The sequence below is a fragment of the Tamandua tetradactyla genome, chromosome 4, assembly GCF_023851605.1.
Source record: "Tamandua tetradactyla isolate mTamTet1 chromosome 4, mTamTet1.pri, whole genome shotgun sequence".
In the NCBI taxonomy this organism is placed as follows: Eukaryota; Metazoa; Chordata; class Mammalia; order Pilosa; family Myrmecophagidae; genus Tamandua; species Tamandua tetradactyla.
In genome coordinates this window covers 37,003,197-37,024,073 of record NC_135330.1, presented here as the reverse complement: position 1 = coordinate 37,024,073, position 20,877 = coordinate 37,003,197, and the positions used below count along the sequence as shown (strand labels likewise).

The 20,877-nt window shown below is 41.0% G+C and overlaps 1 long non-coding RNA gene across 1 annotated transcript; it reads left to right on the top strand.

The window, feature by feature from the left end:
* The first annotated feature begins 343 nt into the window (after nt 1-343).
* Nucleotides 344-17,458, top strand: LOC143678888 (uncharacterized). The gene is made up of 3 exons (XR_013173462.1): nt 344-516; nt 7,876-8,056; nt 16,446-17,458. It is a non-coding gene; the product is annotated as an uncharacterized LOC143678888 (long non-coding RNA).
* Nucleotides 17,459-20,877: the final 3,419 nt, after the last annotated feature.

The window sequence follows — 20,877 nt, the reverse complement described above, 5'->3', positions numbered from 1 at the left end:
TGGGGTATTTTGATGATATGAGGGAACCAGCAGGGGCCCCTCCCAGCCACTGGTGCCCACAGGGCACGTCATCCTAATCAGTCCTCTCTGCCATCCTAGGAGACGGGCTCTGTGGTCGCCATGTTGCAGCTGAGGACATGAAAAAGAATAAGGTCAGGCATCTAGCTAAGGCTTCCAAGCTAGCAAGTGGAATTCAAATTCACATGACCCACTCCCAACCCAAAGCTCTTTCTATTATTCCAACTAATTAACTTCCTAATTTGAAGGTTGGACCCAGTAAGGCAAGGACTGTGGACAATTGCTCAACCTTCCCAAACCTCAGATTCTTTCCCAAAAAAGAAAGTGGATGGGTCAACTCTAAGCTTCCTCTGTCACTAACGTTCTCTCTGCTCCTGTGGTTTTTGAGGCTAGCTGATTCTGGAGGAAGAATTTACAACCATTTCTACCAAAAACAACAGGAGGAATATTAACAACAACCATTTATTCGTACCTATTTTATGCCAGGCCCAATATGAGGTGAGTTATAATTTTATTTATTTGAATCTCTATTACAAGTCCACACGGTTGATATTACTATTCCTGATTTACAGGTGAGGAGAGTGAGGCCCAGAGATGTTCAGAAACTTACCCAAATTCATGTAACTATAAAGATTCAGAGCCAGGATTCAAACCCAGGACATCTGATTCCACATATGTTCACTGTGACTTGTCTGTGGGAGAGAGATGGAATAGAGATGAAGCACTGTGAGAAATGGTCTTTTAGGGTTAGGGAAATATGCATACTTGCCTGGGTGATTACAGGCAAGTCAGTTGGAATGACAAGGGGTACTTGGAAGGAACAAGTAATCATAGTCCTGTCTTCATCTTCCTAAACCTAAGCAGATGAGCCACTTGTTTCCACACCCTGGTAGGGGCTTACCTGGGAATACTGACTTGGTGTCATCTGGTCTTTCTTTTGTCCCTTTCTCTGCAGAGTCCATGCTTTTCTAACCACTGTGAACTGGTCCCTTTTCCTAAATGACCTATGGAAAATGCCAGAACTGCAGACCAAGCCCTAGAATTTCTGGGGCTGCCCAAGTCTTGGCATGGAGTAGTTAAGGCTTGCAGGTATATGGGGCCATGACTGCCATAATAGAAAAGGACAATCAGTGGGAAAGAAAATGAGTCTACGAAGAATAAGCAAGAGTCCATTATGGATCATTCTAAGCAGGTCAGCTAATTGAGGAGTGGCCAATTATGAGGTAGGGTCCAAGTGTGGCATGAAGGATTGGATCTAGAGGGTTTGAAGGTAACACCGGACCTTGGTGAAGGAGCTTAGATCAAGTTTGCAAAGGCAGGTGGATGGCCGGGCAGAGCACAGGGTTCGGGAGCAGGATAATAGTTGGCTCTGTCCCTTTCTTTGGCCTCAGCCCACAGCTTCAGTTCAGTAAAATGAGGACGACTGTAAAGATTAGAAATAATATGTATGGTGCTTTAAGCCCACTGGATGGACAGAAACGAGGCATGTGCTGTTATTATCATTATTATTATTAAGGAAATAGCAAGAGGAAGGCCTTTTTCCTGCCATGAATACTGAAGCAAGGATAATCATTTTTCATGCTGTTTGCTTGTCCAGAAATTGGGGTGTGTCTGTTTTGTGAGTAAAAGCTGACACTACTCACTGATCACTAATGTTCAGAATGAGGCAAGTCTCTGGAATGGAAACCCAGGCAGCTTCTGCAGGCTGCCGGAACCCATTACTCAGCACCTTCGTGGAGGAGTCATGTGGTGTCATACAGGGGGAGTTTTCAAAGTCAATCTTCTCCCTGCTTGAAAATAGGATACAACTTTATTGCCTGAAGATGATCTTTTCTTACCAGAAAATGAAGGAGTAATAGGCTAAAACTGTAAAGGGAAAGGACAAATCAGTCAGAGCAAAAATAAGTCCCCCATTTAGCAAGGCTGGCCTGTGAAAGGGAGGGGAGGGACGTGCTGGGTGTTAAATGGGCCTGTCGCTCTCTGTGTGGCTGTGTGCCCTGCTCACACCTTTCTTTGCACAGGAGGAGTTTCTAAACAGTGCCTCCCTTAAATCTCAGATCTCAGTTTGGAGGATAAATTCTTTGCTCACCTAGTCATATGAACTATAGAATAGCACTTCCACATTTGTATGGTGGAAGGGGGAAACTGTACATGTTATTTGGGCTACAGAGCCCCAAATTACCCCAGCAGATGGACACCCAGAGAAGGAGGCTCCAGAACTTTGTTCTCTGAAGCAGGGCACTCTTTTTCATATTTTTGCATATATATATATATTTTACAAGCCAATCTGATTATTATTTAGGCTCACCTGCTGGTCGGTGGAATAGAAGTGGAGACAGAGGACAGGATATGAGGTTTTATATTTAATGCCATGAAATCAGACGGGGAAAATGGACGGAATGACTGTGCTTGTCTGCTGCAGCTCTGTCTGTCTCTCTGGAAGCAGAAGTGTTGCTTAGAGAGCGGACACCATTAGTCAATGGACTGGCTTGGTCGGAGTCAGCATCTTCTTACTTTATCCTCTGCACGCCCTCATGTTGCGGGCTTCCTGGGAAGTGTGCTAGAGGAGGTCGCTGGTTTCTGACCATTGTCAGACTAGAACACTTGTGTGGTTGGTATTTGTCCAAGCCCCACTGGAGGTGGGCATGTGACTGTGTGGGTGAGATGGAGGGTTATCGGGGTGCCTCCCTGATCCTGGATGTGCCCAAAGACACTCTCCACCCAGCCGTACCCCGCCGGCCCCATGTGTTCTATTTTTACAGCTCCAGGGTAGCCTGATCTGAGTTCTGTCCATCCCATTCCCTCCTTGTTTACTGGAACATCGGGTCACTGCAGTGCAGCTGGAATGCTCTCCTTGGGCGACCCAGCAAGGCTGAGGCAGGCCTTACGAGGCGTCATGTCATGACACTGTTTTTCCACCCTTCCCACTGGGCTTTCTTGGAAGTTCTGAGCCAGGCTCAGTGTGTATCTCAAAAACGCATTCCAAATTCCCAGCTGCTTGCAACTCAGCAAGTCTCACTGCCTTTCCTTTCAAAATTCAGGTACCCTAAAAGGTTAGAGATGATTAATTCCACATTGTGAAAGAAAGGGATTAAAACTCTGCAGTGAGGCAGGGAAATGCAGGTTGTCCAAGATCTCTTTCAGTTCGCTGTTGCCCACCTTCACGTGAATTTCAGCCAACTTTCCCCTCTTCAAAAGCAAAGAGGAAAATAATCTCTGTGTGATATGGCTTTGTGACTTGCTTAAAAAGATTGAATAGCAAGTTTGTGCCTAGTTTGTGCATCACTCCCAATCATAGAGGATGGGAGGCTGCTATGCTGCTTTTTCCTTCCCTGACTGCAGACTTTCTATGACTCCCTGCTCCCGTGAAATCTGATGATCTATTGCAATCCGACTCCCCATTTCCTCCAGCTTTCCTTCTCCGTTATCTTTTCCCTTCGTTTTTTTCTTTCATTATCCCTTCCTGTACTAGAGGAAATAATGGGGGCAGGGAAGAGAATTGTCAAGCACATCAATTATTTAAAAATGATGTTGCCTCATTAAGAGCGATACTGTTACCCCGCCTTTTAAAAAAGTTTGTTCTTATTAAGGAATGATATATTGATTCTTTTGGGTAGAGTTCTGGTTCGTGAATTTTGGTCCTCTGGCCAGTAGCATTGCCATCACCTGGGAAATTGTCTGAAATGTAAATTTTGGTCCCCATTCCATTCCTACTGAATGAAGAATCCTTGGGGGTAAGATACAGCAATCTGAGCTCTAACAAGTCCATTTGCACAAAAGTTTGAAAACCTCTGAGTCAGTGGATTCTCCATGGGGCTGGGGTCAGGGGAGGTGCTGAAGTTTTCCCCTGCCTCTAGGTGTCAGGAACACTGTAAGGATAGCGTTGCCTGTAGCCATGCTTGTTAGGTCCAGGCACTGTGCCTTTCAAGCTGGGACAGGGGCAAGAGTGAATGTGAAGAGAAGAGGGCCCGGGAGGAGATGGTGGCCCTAGCTGATGTCTTTGTGAGCTGGTTTGATGTGCCTCTTCATTTCAGGGCTCTGCAGCTTCCTGACCTTCTTATTGTGCCAGCATAAGGGCATCAGTATTAGTCAGGGTTCTCTAGAGAAACAGAGACAACAGGAGAGAGCTGTAAATATGAGATTTATAAAGGTGTCTCATGCAACCATAAGAATGGAAGAGTCTAACATCCGGAGGGCAGCCTGTGAAGCTGGCGGCTCCAATGAAGAGTCTGGATGAACTCCACAGGAGAGGCTTGCTGGCTGAAGAAGCAGTGAGAAAGTCTCTCTCCCTTCAAAGCCATCAACTGATTGGATTATCTTGTTATGGGAGGCATGCCTTAGTTGCGCGCAGATGTGATCAGCCACAGATGCAATCAGCTGACAGATGACTCAATACACCAGCATTCCAGTTTATCAAGCAGCCACAAAATCTCCTTGTAGCAGTGGTCAGGCCCAGCAGTGGGCATAATCATTTGGCTAAGTTGATACCAGAACCTAACCATCACAACGTCTGATGCATGTTATAGGATAGTATGGCTTCTATCCCCTCGACTTCTTATCTGCTCTTATGAGACTAAGTTGGCCTAGTTGTAGATGGAAGTTGTAGTTGGTCAGTTTATTCCTTTACTTTTTCCTGTGCATTTCTTTTTCTTGGACTAAATCAAGAAAATAATTAAAAACATCCTCCTTATCCTGGAAGAACTTTTTTTTTCAGCCTCTGGAAGACTTTTGAAAAGAGTCCCCAAGATGATTAAAAGGGTTGGGATCTTTACGTCTAGGCCTGTGACATTCAGGTTGGTAGTTCTTGGCTGTCTAGTAATAGAATTTCTTCTTCTTAAGGAGAGACAGTATTTATTGAGTACTTATTAACAACTGGGAATGATACTAAGCCTTTTACTTTCATTTTCATAACTAATTTTCACTGAGGCTCTTGAAAATAGGAACCAAGGAAACTTCATTTGACAGATGAGAAAACTGAAGTTCAGAGAGGTTAGGTTACTTGCCCAAGTAAGCGGCAAAGTCCAGATTCAACCTCAGTACCTCCAGCTCTGAAGTCCGTGAGATTAGCTGCCATGCTTTATGCCACATTGCCTCAGCCCAAATCCTCATCCTATAGCTTACCTCGTCCCCTTGTATTTGTTTCTAGCAAAACCAATCATCTCCCTCAAAACCCTGTTTGTGACCAGAGCCCCAGACTAATCCAGAAAAGCACCATCCAATGGAAATAGAACGTGAGCCACAAAGATGAGACAGTGATTGTGAAATCTTTATTGCTGGGGGTCTTCAACATTTAAATGGATTTTCCTGCATCTGGAATGGTTTGTGTGACATCCTGCCCCCAGAGTATGAGGTGGTGCATTGCCTTTTCAGTGTCTTTTCAGCCTGGGATCCAGGCTGGCTTTGAAGCCCTCCCTGCCACCCCTACTGTAGTACTGAATGTCTTCGCAGTAAGGAATTGGTTACATAGAAGACTTCGTGAACAGAGCCCCCTCGTTTGTTACATTTAAAAACTTTGATGATTTATGTGGCAGAGACAGAGAATAGACTCTGGCAGTGACAGAAGACAGTATGTTTCCTAAATGAGGAAAATAGAGACTCTTCGCTTGCAAATGATCCAGGGGAGAAAAGTTAGGTTTGGGAGGAAAACTGGAAGGAAACTCCATGATCTTGTCTTTGAACTTACTGATTAGCCCGTATAAAAGAGTTTTAACCCTTCTGCCCATATGAGAGCACAGAACTTCCAATTCAGATTCTTTCAAAGAGGAGGCAGTTCCCTCACTAAGTTACTTGGAAATCGGGGATAAGTGAGGTGGAAACAATGTGAAAAGAAACAAGCAGAAAGAGATGGTTTCTGATTGCATTTTGAAGAACACTCTTAGGGTGTCTCGTTTATGGGAGTGAATCTCTAGGTGCAAAGTCTCTGAGCCCCCAGAATACTGACACCATGGTGAGACCTGGAACAGGTTATTAGCCCATTAACACAGAGAGGCTCTGAGTTTCCTTCCGTGAATAGAGCTCACAATAACTATAGGAATGAAGAAGCAGAGATCCTGTAGGGTGTTTCCATCCAGATCGGGCGGTCCAAGTATCTGCTCTGATAGTGTTCAGCCTTGGGAAAAAGAAGAAGCAGAGTGCCTGAGATGATGTGATTTGTTTAGGCAGGGATTAAAGTATCATTGATCTGTCCCTGAATCATACCACTTAAGTTATCGTCATCATCATTGCCATCATCATCGACATCATCATCATCATCATCATCATCATAGCATCAAAACAGGTAGCTTTTATTCAGTGCTTCCTACAGGCCACGAACTTTGTTTGGGGTTTTTAATGGTTGATCTCATTTAATTCTCCTGACATCTCTATGAGGTAAGCACTATTATTATGACCTTTTTCCAGAGGGAGAAATGGATGCTTAGATACATTAAGTAACTTGCTCAAAGTTACACCCTGTTGCTAGCTTGCTGGGATTTCTGTGCTTAGTAAACAGAGGGGCAAACTGAGAATGCCTCACTACAAATTACAAAGAGAATCCCTAGATCAGAAGTTCTCAACTTCATGCCAACTCAGAGTCTCTTTGTGGTTGTTGTTGTTTTGGGTACATGGTCAGGAATCAAACCTGGATCTACATGAAAGGCGAGTATTCTTCCACAGAATCACTCGTGCACCCGCCAAAAGTCTCTTTTTATAAACAATATTTTAAATGACACATTTGTTATCCTGAAATGACATTCACAGATTGTAGAACCCATTTAAACCCACAAGGTTTGAAAATCAATATTTTGTCACAAGAAGACATAAGACAAAAATATTTTATTATAAAATTATGTAAATCACAATATGTAAAAATTGTCAGACACTTGCACCTATGCATAGAATTTCCATGAAAACTGCTGAATATTCAAATGTCACAAATGGCCATCGGTGGTGTGATTATCTAAAAAGGGAAACAACACTAGTAAAGTTCCAAACGGATTAAAATAAAATTTTCCCTTGATTTCCATGTTAATAGTATTCCTAGAAAATTATTATATATTAGAATTGTTTTAAAAATACATCGTGTTTATATGTACGGTGGTTAGTTTCTAGCTTATATAAAGTTTCAACTTTATCAATACATAGTAGGACATTCCAAAGGTGGGCCAAGTTTTCATTGTGAGGGAATTATCCCAGGTATTAAAGGCATTATAACAACATGTAACCCACATCTCTACCAATAAAACAGTAGCAACACACACATGCACACACCACTGCTACCCCCGATTATTAGGATATTAGGGACACCTCACAAATTTCCAAAACACCTTATGGCGATTCTTCTGAACCTTGGATGCACATTGAAATTACCTGAGGAGCTTTAAGTGTACTGCTGAGTTCAGGGCACCTTCTCCAGAATGTAATTCTCCAGATGTAATTGGTCAGGGCTGCTACCTGGACGTCAACGTTTTTTAAATCTGTTCAGGTGATTCTGTTTTGTCGCCAGGGTCTAGGACTATGTCGTGAGTGGTTCTGCCCCTTTCCCCATGCCCTTGCTGAATCAGGTCTCTTGACCATTGAGTTGGCTGGTTTTCTTTCTCCTGCCTTATGGAACTATTTTTTGTTGGAGGTTAAAGGTTGAGTAGGGAATGCGATTACAAGGATCTGAGAAGTAGAAAAAACTTACTTCCAGGAAATCCCAGGAGTTGAGTGAAAGAGTTCCAAATTGAGTAAAATATTTCCAAATGCAGAACGAATAGAAGATAAGTAAACTAAATTTAAAAAATCAATTACAGACTGATTATTTAGGAAATAAATGTGTACTATTGTGTGGTTAAAATCCTTAGTCACTCCTTTACCCTCTCCTACCCCCTGCCTTAGACTTGACTTGGATCTTTAACTTTGGAAGAAGAAGATATAAAAGTACAATCACTCTTCCTGGACTGTAGGAGCTGTCTGCTGAACCCTTAAATCAGGAATGGCCAATACATTTTATCTTCAGTTCCTGGTCTAAACAGATCAAATGTGGCTGCCTGAGAAAGGATTTGAAGTTCAGTTCAAGGTAAAGGCCAAGTGAGAAGAGGCTAGAATGGATTGGTTGGTGATACCTGTCATACACACAGGCATGGGGTAAAGAGGAGAGGGTTGAAAAGTGGAGGAAGGGCCCCATTCTTGCCTTAAACCCTAGGATTATCATGTGGGAGGAGGCACATTTCTAAGCGTATCAACTGAGCTGCCCAATCCTTGGCCAACTTTTGGAATCTGATTGGATTTTTCATGAGTGCTGTATTGATGATCATTACCATCATCATCATCATCATTCAATGATAGTTTCCACTTACTGAGACCTAATTATATGCCTGCAATTTATTTCTATTACCTCATTAATCTTTATAACAACTGTACAAGGTAGGCATTTTCATCTAAGTGAAATTTTCATCTTTCTACCACAGCTGGTAGAAAGAACTAGTTTTCAAATCTGGGTTTACTTGAGTCTAAAGTCCATGGTACAATAATATGGAGTGAAATATGATCTCAGACCAACCTCCAAAGCTCTAATAGTCTTTCTCCAGCAGTCCACGTCCCCATGATTCTTGACAAAAGGGTGTGAAGTTCAATACATACCAGTTGACTGCCTTACTGTACACATTCTTGTTTCTCAGCATTTCTCATTATTCCTGGTATTAGGTTTTCCAGAGGTCTAAATAGCAAAATTTAGAAATATGGTAGGTATGTGCTGGCTAATGGAATTTTCTGGTTGGCCAAAGTCCGATCATAACTGCTTGTGTTATTCATTGTTGAAAATCTTTCTGAAATGTTCATTTTTCTGTCACAGCCCAGTATAAAAGAGGGAATTTAATTCATGCCTTAATCCAGTACCTGGAAGGATGCCTGGCTCATCTGAGAATTGAGACTCTGAGAGTTTTAAGATTCTCTCAGACCTTAGGATTTGCTTTCTAAACACTTCTTCATTTGCTCAGCACTGCAAATACAGAGGCAGGGGTTTAAGAATATGTATATGATATTTCCTGTATTGAAGCATGGTCTAAAAGTTGCTTTATAGACAAAATCTCTCTCGACAATGTCATAGTTATCATTTGATTCTTTCTTGTAAAAGGGGGTGTGTCTCTCCTTTTCTTCCACCAACCATCTCCTCTTCTTCCCCAAATCTCAAGAAATAGTAGACTCTAGCCTAGCTAATCATGGTGTTGTTATTTTTCTGTTTCAGAATAACTCTGTCCAAAGACCAAGAAAAGAGATATTTTTCAACCCTTTTCACCCTCTGTCCACTTAGCCAGATAACATCCCTGAGCACCACTCTCTAAAGTATTTTGTCTGCAAAATAATCTTCAACCTGGAGCTTAAGGAACAAGTCAGGATAGGAAGCTGAGGCCTGTGGGTGGGATGGGAGCTAAAGGGAGTTGTAGTTACAGAGGCTGAGGAAAACCACCATTCTGGTTAATGTCTACTTATCCTAATGTCTAGCTCACGATCTCAGGATGTGAGCATTCCTTGGGAGGACCTCTTGTTCAGGGACTTTTTATTGGTTGGTGGCAATGGTGGTTGTCAGAGATATGATAGGAGGAATCTTGTCTTCTGAATTCATACAGCCCGTGAGAAGACTTCATGTCATAACTAGAATGGCAACCAAGGTTTCTGTCTGTTCATAATTATAATGGAAAATTTATACTGTCTTTTTTTTTTTTTTTTCATGGATAGGCTCCAGAAATCAAACCCAGGTCTCCAGCATGGCGGGTGAGAACTCTGCCTGCTGAGCCACTGTGGCCCGCACTATACTGTATTTTTATACTGCCATCGTTCTGAGAACTGAGCAAATGAAAATGAACATTGATCTAGAGCAGGTATATGGAGGAACTTTTTGGTTCTCACAGTCGGTGCTATTTATTTCACACACTTGTACTCTCAATCACTCCTCTGGTAGGAACACCCTCTTTCTACCTTCTCTGTTTAAATCCTACCATTGGCCAAGGCCCAGTCCAATTATTTTACTATTTACTATTTTATTACTTTCCTTTTCCCCTGCTCTTAAGAAAGCACTCAAAGGGCCAGGAGCCGGGAGAGATGCTGTGGGGATGCATAGAAAAAGAGGAAACAGGCCATAGCCATTAGGGGACTTCCAGTCCCCCAGGGGACTTCCTTTCAGTGAAGGAGTCAGACACACCAATAGCTTATTATATTACAGGCTGTGATCAGAGCTATGTATTGAGCACCAGGAGAGCACAAAGTTTGGGCATCCAATACAGACCAGACTAGGCTAGAGCTGGGAAGGTTATCTGAAGGCAGTAGCTTCTGCTGAATTTTGAGATTAACTTGGTATAGAATATTAATGGGGTGGTCCTGGGCAAACTTGTCAGAAGAACAGAGAAATGGGAAATCCAGAGAACCGTAGGTGGTTCAGTAGGCCATGACCAGCCTCTCTAAGATGGCTAATAATTAGGTATTCCTTTTACTGATTTCCTTAAATTTTGTTCAGTAGAGAAGCTAAGTACTCCAATTGTGGATAAGGAGAAATCTCTGAGAGCAGCATGCAGCTACTTCTCAGTTACCCCAAACAAGACAACACCTTGCCCTCTGACCTAGTTAAACAAAAGCAGGCAGTTAGGTGGACTCACTTTCCTTAGAAAGCAATTTAGAAACCTTCTACAGTTACTTAAGAATCCCCGTTGAAGATATCACTCTCAGCCCAGGTAGCTAGGCTTATCACAGGACTTCATATAAGGTCTTTTCCCTGAGGAGTTCTGAAATTTCATTCTCTGTGTCTTGCTATGTCTTTCACTCTGCTAATGATTTCTAGTCATTTCATTTTGCTCAGAAAAAATACTTTGTATGACTTTAATATTTTTAAACTTATTGAGACTTGTTTTGTAACCAGATATGGTCTATCCTAAAGAATGGATTTGTACACTTGAGAAGAATGTGTATTCTTCTCTTGTTGGGTGAAATATTCTATATATGTCTGTTAAATCAGATTGGTTTATAGCATTGTTCAAATCCTTTTTGGTCTTCTGTCTAGATGTTCTATCCGTTAGTGAAAGTGATATGTTGAAGTCTCCTACCATTGATGTAGTCTGTCTGTTTCCTCCCCAGATCTGCCAATGTTTGCTTCATGTATTTTGGGGCCTTGTCATTAGAAGCATATATTTATGGCTGACATATCTTTTTAATGAAGTGACCCTTTTATCAATATATAATGTTTTTCTTTGTCCCTTTTAATAGTTTTTTTACATAAACTATTTTACATAAAGCCTATTTTGTCTCTTTTTTTGGTTACTATTTGCATGAAATATTTTTTTCCTATACTTTCACTTTCAGCCTATTTGTGCCATTGAATTTAAAACGAGTCTCACAATATATAGTTGGGCCACTCTTTTTTTTAACCATCTGCCAATCTCTGCCTTTTGATTGGAGAACTTAATCCATTTATATTTAAAGTAACCTCTGATAATGCAGGACTTACTATGACATTTAGTGATTTGCTTTCTGTAAGCCTTAACCTCTTCTTTCTCTACATTCTTCTGCTACTGCCTTCTTTTGTATTTAGTAGATTTTTTTTTTTTTACTGAATCTTTTGGAATCCCTCCTCATTTCCTTCTGTGTTTATTTTCAGATATTTTCTTTGTGGTTATCATGGAGTTGAAATTTAATATCCTAAGTCTATAATAATATTTGATTTTGATAAATAATCAAATCAAATGTTTGATAACAACTTAGTTCACACACAATTTGTTCTTCTGCCTCCCTATTCCCTTATCTTTATGTTATTCTTGTCACAAATTACATCTATATGTATTGTATGTCCAAATTCTTAGATCATTACCTTATTTTATGCTATTTGCATTTTTGATCTTGTAGGTCATAGAAAGTAGAGTTACAAAGCAGAACTACAATAGTGTTGGCATTTATATTTACCCATGTTATGTTACTTTTACAAGTTATCTTTATTTCTTCATGTGCCTCAGTCTGCTCTCCTTTTCCTTTCAACCTGAAGAACTCCCTTTAGCATTTTTTGTAGGACTGGTCTAGTAGTGGCAAAGTCCCTCAGCTTTTGTTTATTGGAAATCTCTTCCTCATTTCTCAAAGACATAGGATTCTTGGTTGGTGATTTTGTCTCTCAGTACTTTAAGTGTTTTATCCCATTACCCTCTTGCCGCCATGGTTTCCGATGAGAAGTCAGCACTTAATCTTATTGAGGCTTCCTTGTACATGAGGTGTTGCTTCAATCTTGTAACTTTCAGGATTCTCTCATTGTTGTTGGCATTTGAAGTTTGATTTTAATGTTTCTCAGTGTGGGTCTCTTTGAGTTTATCCTGTAAGAACTTCATTGAGCTTCTTGGATATGTATATTCATGTCTTTCGTTCAATTTGTGAAGTTTTCAGCCATTATTTCTTCAAATATTCTTTCTGCCCCTTTCTTTCTGGGACTCCCATAATGTTTATATTGATATTCTTGATGGTGTCCCGCAGGTCTCTTAGGTTCTGTTCACTTTTCTACATTCTTTTTCCTTTCTACTCCTCAGACCAAATAATTTTAATTGTATTATCTTCAAGTTCACTAGTTCTTTCTCCTGACAGCTCCAACCTGCTGTTGAACCCCTCTAGGAAATTTTTATTTCAATTTAATTACTGTGATCTTCAGCTCCAGTATTTCTATTTGGTTCCTTTTTACATGAAATTTTTAATTGAAATTCTCCTTTTGTTAATCTATTGTTTTCTGATTTCCTTTAATTCCTTTCTCATGTTTTCCTTTAACTCTTTGATTATATTTAAGACATTTTTAAAAAGTCTTTTTCTGGATCTCCAAAGTCTGGTCTTCCTTGTGGAAGGTTTCTAATGCTCTTTCCTGCTCCTCTGCGTGGGCCATCATTTCCTGTTCTTTGCATGCCTTGTCATCTTTTTTTGTAAACTGGACATGTTAATATTTTAGTGTGTTATTGCTGGAATTTTAGTCACTAAGATATACCTTAAACTTGTGTCCAGTTGTTGCTATGACTGAGATTTCCTTGAAAGCCAGGAGCTAAAAACAAAACAAAGCAACTTTCCCTGCCTTTGCATATTGGCCTATGCAAGTGCTCACCTTAGAACTTAACCATCAAAAAATAGGTATGAAGAATAGGCTGAGGCAAAAGTGGTCTTCCCAGTCTGTTTTGAGCATGCATTTTGTCTTGGGAATGCTCACTTGGCCTTAGGTATTGCCCTATTTACATGGATCTCAATAATATCCCTCTTTCCCTTAAGAAAGAGTCTTTCCTCCTGGTCACAGGTGCTATATTCTATGTCTTAAAGCGGATGATCTTTTGCCCTAGACAGCTGTGTTTTGATTGAGTTTTTTACATTTTATTATCTGCTCTGCAGGCTGCTTCTAGATGCTAAGCAAGTTCTGGGATGGTGAGCCTGAGATGAATGTCCTGGGTTTAGTCCTTCAGACTGCCATCAGACAGACTGGTACAAATACAACTGCACCCCAGTATGTACACAAGGGCTATGCTGTTCCCTCTGGAACCAGGACTATGAACCTGCACTGCAACCATTGATTGGCTCTGCACTGAGATGGGGAGGGGATGGGGAAAGGGCCAACAATGGTACCATGAGGATTTCCCAACTTTATAACGTCACCTTTTTTCTTGATTCAACATTCATCCAGTCATGTAACTCTTTAACTGTCTTCTTGAGCTCTAAGAACATTGGTTCTGTCTGTTTTGGTCTTGTTTAAAATTTCTGTGGGGAGACTGAACCCTGGGGCATCTCACTTCACTACCTACGTGATGTCACTTTTCTCTCCAGTCTGTTTCAAAAGGCTGTCTTAATTTTCCTCTCTCCCACTAAGAGGCAGCATTATCACTTTGCCCTCTGGGAAGGCAAGCAAATTTTGAACTCTATTGGCTGATAAACTATTGCTTGGTATCTGACACAGTCAGCCCTAAAGCTCAAAACTGGGGTTTATGGAATATACAACTATGACTGCCCTCTATCCCCGAAGAAACTGCTCACATACCAATAAAAACTACATTCTGTGAAGCATGTGCAGAGATTACAGAATCCTATATTGGGGAAAGAAGGTTTAGAGAAACTTATATTGTCTTTTCCCTTTGAGTTTTAAGCAATCTGGAAGTCCTAGGGAGTTTCCACAGAAAGTCAGTTCCGGGTATGCTGGCCTTTCGTATCAGAGGTTGCTGTTTACTTCATGGTGATTGCAATATAGCAGCATTTGTGCTTATGACAGCAGCTGGAAGGCTCTTAGCAAACTAGAAATGTAATGCCCCAGCAAGCAGCCAAAGTATGTGCCAAGCATGTTTTTCTCAAGGTCTGGGTTTTCCAGAATTACCTCTGTGAGACGTGCCAGTTAAACCCAAGGCAAGTTATTTAGTTTGATGATCTTTTTCAATGTGTTTATTGTACAATGCCAGGGTATCCCAGGCTGGCCTGAGAATGAGTCATCAGTCAGTTTGGCAGAACGTTCAAAGTTTGTTACATCAGAGGAGTTCAGGTTATTTCTGAGTCACAATAGGGGACAACAAAGGCCAAAGACATGGGCCGCTTCACTCTGGCATGTAGTTTTTGTCAAAATAAAGGCTTGGGCTGGCCTCCCACTTAAGCTTTTTGAGAAAAGATTTGCTTTGACAGGTGACTTTTGCAAAGTTTAAGTTCAGAAGGTACAACAAAGGTGTGAGGGATGGGAGTCTTTCAACATCTTAGGAGGAAAGACTTCTTTTCCTTCTCTGAACTTTGCTGAAGTACCTCCAGAGTTTTCAGAGGAAAAGCCAGTGTTATTCCTTCAACAAAACTTGCTGGGCTTGCAATCTTTTTATGGCTGAGGATATATGGGGAAGAAGACTATCACAACTGCCACAAATGGTCTTGCCCTCCTGCTGAGAAATACAGGCAAAGAAAAGTCCTTCAGCTTTTCATGTGACACACTCATGAAAATAAATTTCAAAAAGAAAACTATTGCTTTAAAATAAGTTTTAAAACAAAACCATAAATATTGACCTTTGCTTCTATTTTAGTGGAAGAGTCACGGGTGTAAATAAGAAAATTGATTATTGCAATTTAGATAATCGCAACTCCTATCATACAGGTATTTGAACATTTTTATGAGAATGCAGAAGAAGGAGTTATTGAGGGCTATAACTGTTTTCCAACAGAGAATTTGCCATACCAATGATAGAGAAGGCATGTTGCAACTACCTACCATGAGGACGGTGGCCTTGGCTACAGACAAATCCATTTATTCATCTATTTGGCAAATATTTATTGAGCTTCTAATAAGTGTGATTAGGCTCTTGGGATACATTAAAAGGAAAAAGATCCCTTTCCTTACAGTCTTGTAAAGAAAACAGTGACTAATAAAAACTTATTTCTTTACTAAAAGGCAAAATTTAATTGTTTTTGTTGGTGGTATTTTGGAGCTACAAAAAATCATGGAACATTATATATCTTAATACTGAATCCTGCTAAAATAATAGTACCAAATACTATGGTAGAATAATGACCATCCCAGTGTATAATCTGAAAATGGTTTTAAAGTCACTGTGGGCCAGTTGTGTGTTAGAAAATGCTTAACTGATTCTCTCTCTCACACACGCAAAGCCTTGATGTGTAGCATTTGCCAATTTATGTGGTATAAGTACTCTCACTGAGGCCATCTCAAGTTATCAAAAAGATGTCACTGAACATGGAGTTAGGAAGAGATGTGCTGTCAAGAGCCAATGCAAGCTGGCCCCTACACACCACTGATTGTGGGCACACAGAATGCTGAAACATTCCAGCTGGAAAAGATCTTGACAGTCCCATGGCCAAATATTTCTTGTCCATTGTGGGTTGCAACCAGTTTGGTGAGAGATGTTACAGATAAGTTGCTATGAACACCGTGTTTGCTCAAATCACTTCACTAATTCAACAAATCCTTTTTGGGAAATAAAGAAGCACTAAATTAAACATACATGAAACATTTTATTTCTTTACAAGAGCCAAACATCTGTCTTTGTCATTGCTTTGGCCATAGGCAGCTATGCAGAGCATCACGTTGAGGAGCTGCTGGGTTTGGGAGTTTACTGCTTTTGCATATTTAATATTGGCCTTTAACTCTAGCCTATTAAAGAATACCCGGATTTATTCTCATTTCCTATTGGATCAAACAGATATTTTGTTTTCTCCATGGTTAAATTATTTATGGAGGATTGGTAAACATTTCCTCTTAAAAAGTCGGTCAGGAGATTTTGTCTGAGACAAAATTTGATACATGAGTCAGGTATACCAAATTCTCCCACCCAGATCTTTGCTGCCTCTAATTTCATAGTATGTATCTCAGCAATGAACCAAACCCTTCTTAGGTTCTGAAGGACACTTGGTTGTTGTTTCACCAAAAAAATTGGAAGAGTGCTCACTCCTCTGCTGACATTTTAGACTAATTTTAATCTGCATCCCTGTAGGTATGAACCATTGTAACTAGGACCTCTTGAAGATGTCATTGTAGTTATGGTGTGGCCCAAATGAATGAGGGTGGGCCTTAATCTGATTACTGGAGTCCTTCATAAGAAGAAGAAATTCAGATTACTTCTTCTGAGATAATCCGGAAGGAGAAAGCCATAAGGAGAAGCTTAAAGTCAAGAAATGCAGAAGAAAAAGGAGAGGCCATCACCAGGTGACCTGAGGCAGAGATGCAAGCCAAGAAACCCCAAGGATCTCAGCAAGCCATCACCAGAATACTACTGATACCAGAAAGAACAAACTTCCAGCCTCCAAAACCCTGAGACAATAAATTCCCATTGTTTGAGCCAACCCATTGTGTGGTATTTGTCATAGCAGCCTGGCAAATTAAGACAAGTACTCAGTCCATTTCAGAGATGGGAAGTTGAAGTTTATGGAGTTTAATTACCAGTCAAAAGTCAAACAAGTATAATCAGTCCTGGAATTTAAGGTTATATCTGATGAAGAGGACTTAAATTTTCACATCTGCTTGCCTGGCTTTGTACTTGTCTAATATACTAGCCATGTTCTTCTGTGGAAATGTTATTTCTCTAAAGTCAAAATACATTACCCATGTAAAATTAGTGCTATTTTCTCAGATTGTTGTCTAATTAAGAAGGAACCAATCCAGTGTTCCTCTTCTGTCTCCTTAGGACCAGGAATTTGGGGCATTACTTATGTCTCCAGTGCCCTGAGTCATTTTTATGGAAAGTGAAGGCAATTGATTGATTGATGCTTGGAGAAAAAAAGCAGAGAATACACTGGGGGCTTCCTTGAGAGTTATTAGCTTCAGATATTTAGGAATGAATGATCAGAGAGAATGACCTTTATGTAGTTCTGACCTTGAAAAGCAGGCACTAACACACACAAGCTCACACATAGACACTGAGGAATAAGACCCTTGCATAAAGTTATCTAAAGCCATGCTCATTTGAAAAAAAATCACTGAATATTTGTTCAGTAGCCCCTTGGGAGCTGCAGAAGTCATAGCTTTTCTTACCATGTGACCTTCACTCTCACTCACAGATTAACATAATTTTCATTCTAGTTTCTTAATATCTCAGTGCCTCAATGTTTATTTAAGTTAAAGAATCAGTACTGTTTGGGTGCTAAACTGGTATAGTGTTCAAATTCTGACTCCACCATTTACTAGTTGTGTGATTTTGGGCAAGTTCCTTAATTTCCCTTTATCCAATTTGCTCATCTGTAAAAAGGATCTTCAACCCCATGATTGTGACAAGAATTGAAGGAATTAATGCATGTAAAGCTCATGAATGCTGTCTGGCATATAATAAGTGCTCAATAAATGTTATCTTTGGTTATGGAACAATCATATGTTTATCTTCTTCCTACTTTAGCACAAATACAAAAGAAAAAGTACTAATTCCCTTCCAGCAAATTGTATTTGCTCTAAAAACAATGGTAGAGTGTTAAAATAATGCTCCCATAGGAGATTATGCAATACCTTTCAATTTTCCTGTCCAGATTTGACATTTTGGGTTGAAATGTAGAAAATGAATCATCAACTGGCAAGTATTCAAAGAGAGCTAATATCTCTGTTTGCTTTGTCTTAAACACATTGTAGAGCAAGTCGTTACATTCTACTTGTGGGAACACAGGCTCAGGCACAATAGAAACTTTTAGCAAATTACTACTTTATTACTTAATAGCACAAAGGGTCCAAAAGACCAGGGGAAGAGATCCCATTACCACTGGTCTCCTGGGGAGGCCAGTTCCACATGCCCCACTTCAATGCAGAGAATAGATACCCTGTGCTACTTGAGTGTTGGGTATTTATAACCCCAGGGGGAAGGGGGCCCTGCCACTGGACAAAAGCGTATGTCAAGCAACCCTTGTGCAAAGTTCTGCCCTGATAAGCAGCTGGGTCTACTTATTTCAGGTTTGGGGTTCAAGGAAAGGCCTGGGTCAGGCTGTTTTATTAGACCTAATGTCTCTCCTGGGCTGCAAAATGGAAACATATTGAAACATCTGCCACACAAACTAAAAAAGGTAGGAAAATTAAGAGAAATGAAGGCAAGGGTTATAAAATGGCTGCTGATTTTGTCACTGACTTTCCCAGCACACATAGCTTATCTCCACTGAACCCCGGGGCCTTGACCTGGGATCCTTGCAGACCTGGATATACTGACCTGGCCCTGCCCCCAGTCTCTCTCATCTAGCCTGCTATGGCACTGCTTTTTCTCTGGGTCTGGCAGGAAACCCACCTCATTCAGATCACTCTAATAGATCAGTCAACAAAGAGGGAAACAGTCTCATGCAACAAATACTTATTGAGCTCCCACATATATGCCAGGACTGGGTGAGGAGCTCCGTATCTATTAGCTAATTTAATCCTCACCTCAACCCTGTGATGAAGTTCCATTATTATTTCCGCTGGACAAAAGCAGAAACTGAGGCTCAGAGAAATTAAGTAACCTGTCTAAGCTCACACACCTTCCTGCAGTTGAACTGGTCTCCCTGGTTTATGCATGTGCTCACTCTGCTGCTCAGCTTTCACAGTGCCAGACACCACCAGGAACCCTGTCTCAACAGTTAGATGATTCTGGGGTTTGCTGGTTGACAGCTGGAGTGGTGGTAGAGAATTTCAAAACCAAATATTACCTTTTCCACAAGTGTTCCAGCTCTCAAAGAGAAGATTATGATTCTTTCCTTGTGGACCACAGATGCTTCTCACATCTCGGTTGATCACTGTTACAGGACTGTCTTGTATTATCTTGATATTTCTATACCCAGCCCAGAGTCTGGTGAATGGTCTGTGGTCTGTATCTGCTGGTTGAATTACCAACCACCTTGGTCTTGGAAAGACTCAGTGGATCTGGGTTGGAAGAAGTCTCAGAAATAATGAAGCCCCAACTCCTGCCAGATGCAGGAATTCCCTTCTATTACAAATCAAAGAGCACTGTGGTTTGGAGGGCAGGATCTGGTGACAGACTTTCCTGATTTAAGTCCCAGCTCCAACATTTACAAGCCCTGTAAATGTAGGCTGTTTACTTAAACTGTCTGTGCCTCAATACCTCATAGATATCTTGTAAGAATTTAATAAGATAATACATATAGATTGTTTAAAACACTCAATAAATCTGGTCATCATCAGTTTCTTCTCCATCATCATCATCCAGTTTCTGCCTGGATATCTTCAATGACAGGAAGAACTTGGGGCAAACCTCTCTCCCCATAACTTACATCTATTGATCTTATACCTGTCTCCATATGAAGCCTTTCAGAGAGCCAAGGACAGCTGTCAGGTGCCTCCAGAGCCATCTCTAAAGTTCTGTATCCACAGTTCTTTCCAACCATCTTCTTTCATGCAACGTACGCTTCAGATTATTTTCCATTCCCTTGAAGTTCCTGGTTGTCCAGAAGGGTAGGCTTTTTCCTTCTCTAATCTAGTCTCTATTCCAACTCAAGGAAAGGGTCCTGGGTCTCTGAAGAGACAGGATTGTGAACTGGGTTCGTCTACTATCATCTCTAGTCACACACACACACTCACCCTGAATCAACCTCCTTATGGAGGTTGAGGTGTTATGTTCTGTGGCATAACTCCTCTTCCCGCCACGGCTGCTGTAACATTCTGGGAGGAGGTCACAGTGGGTTCTGGGCATCTGCTTGGGTTTCTTCCAGTACCACAAAAGCCAACTATAATATCTGGAGTGGGGTAAGGGCGGCTCACCAGCAGAGTGATCCAAGAAACCCCTTAGTCCCTGAATAGCAACTTTCTAACCAGTGAAACCAGGGAGGTCTGGTCTGCCCACCTGGCAGGAGCGGATGACACCCATTCTAAGGATGGAGCAGTAAGTGTCTGTCCTTGGAGCCTGGAACCTCAGACTGTACAGCTTCAGTCCTGAACTGCCTGTCTCCTTGCTCCCATCTTGCCTCGCTGTGATGCTTATACTAGTCCTGATTCCTGCTTACCATCACTGTCCTCATTCTAAAACCTTGTTTTGGTTTTCTAAAGCTTCTGCAAAGCAGTATACCAGAAATGGGTTGGCTTTTACAAAGGCGAATAACTAAGTTATAAGTTACAATTGTAAGACCATGAGAATGTCCAAATGAAGACACCAATAAGAGGATACCTTCACTCGAGAAAGGCCAATCAAGCTCGGAGTTTTCTGTCACATAGGAAGGCACACGAAACATCTGCTGTCCTCTCCAGGCTTCTTGTTTCAAAGAACTCTCTCAGCATCTCCAAGCGTTGATGTCTGGGTTTTCCCCAAAACGTTCTTCTTTTAAAGGACTCCAGTAAACTAATTAAGACCCATCTTGAATGGGTGGGGTCATATCTCATGGAAATGACCTAATCAAAAAGTTCCACCCAAAAAATAGGTCTACCCCCACAAGACTGGATGAGGATTAAGAGAACACGGCTTTTCTGGG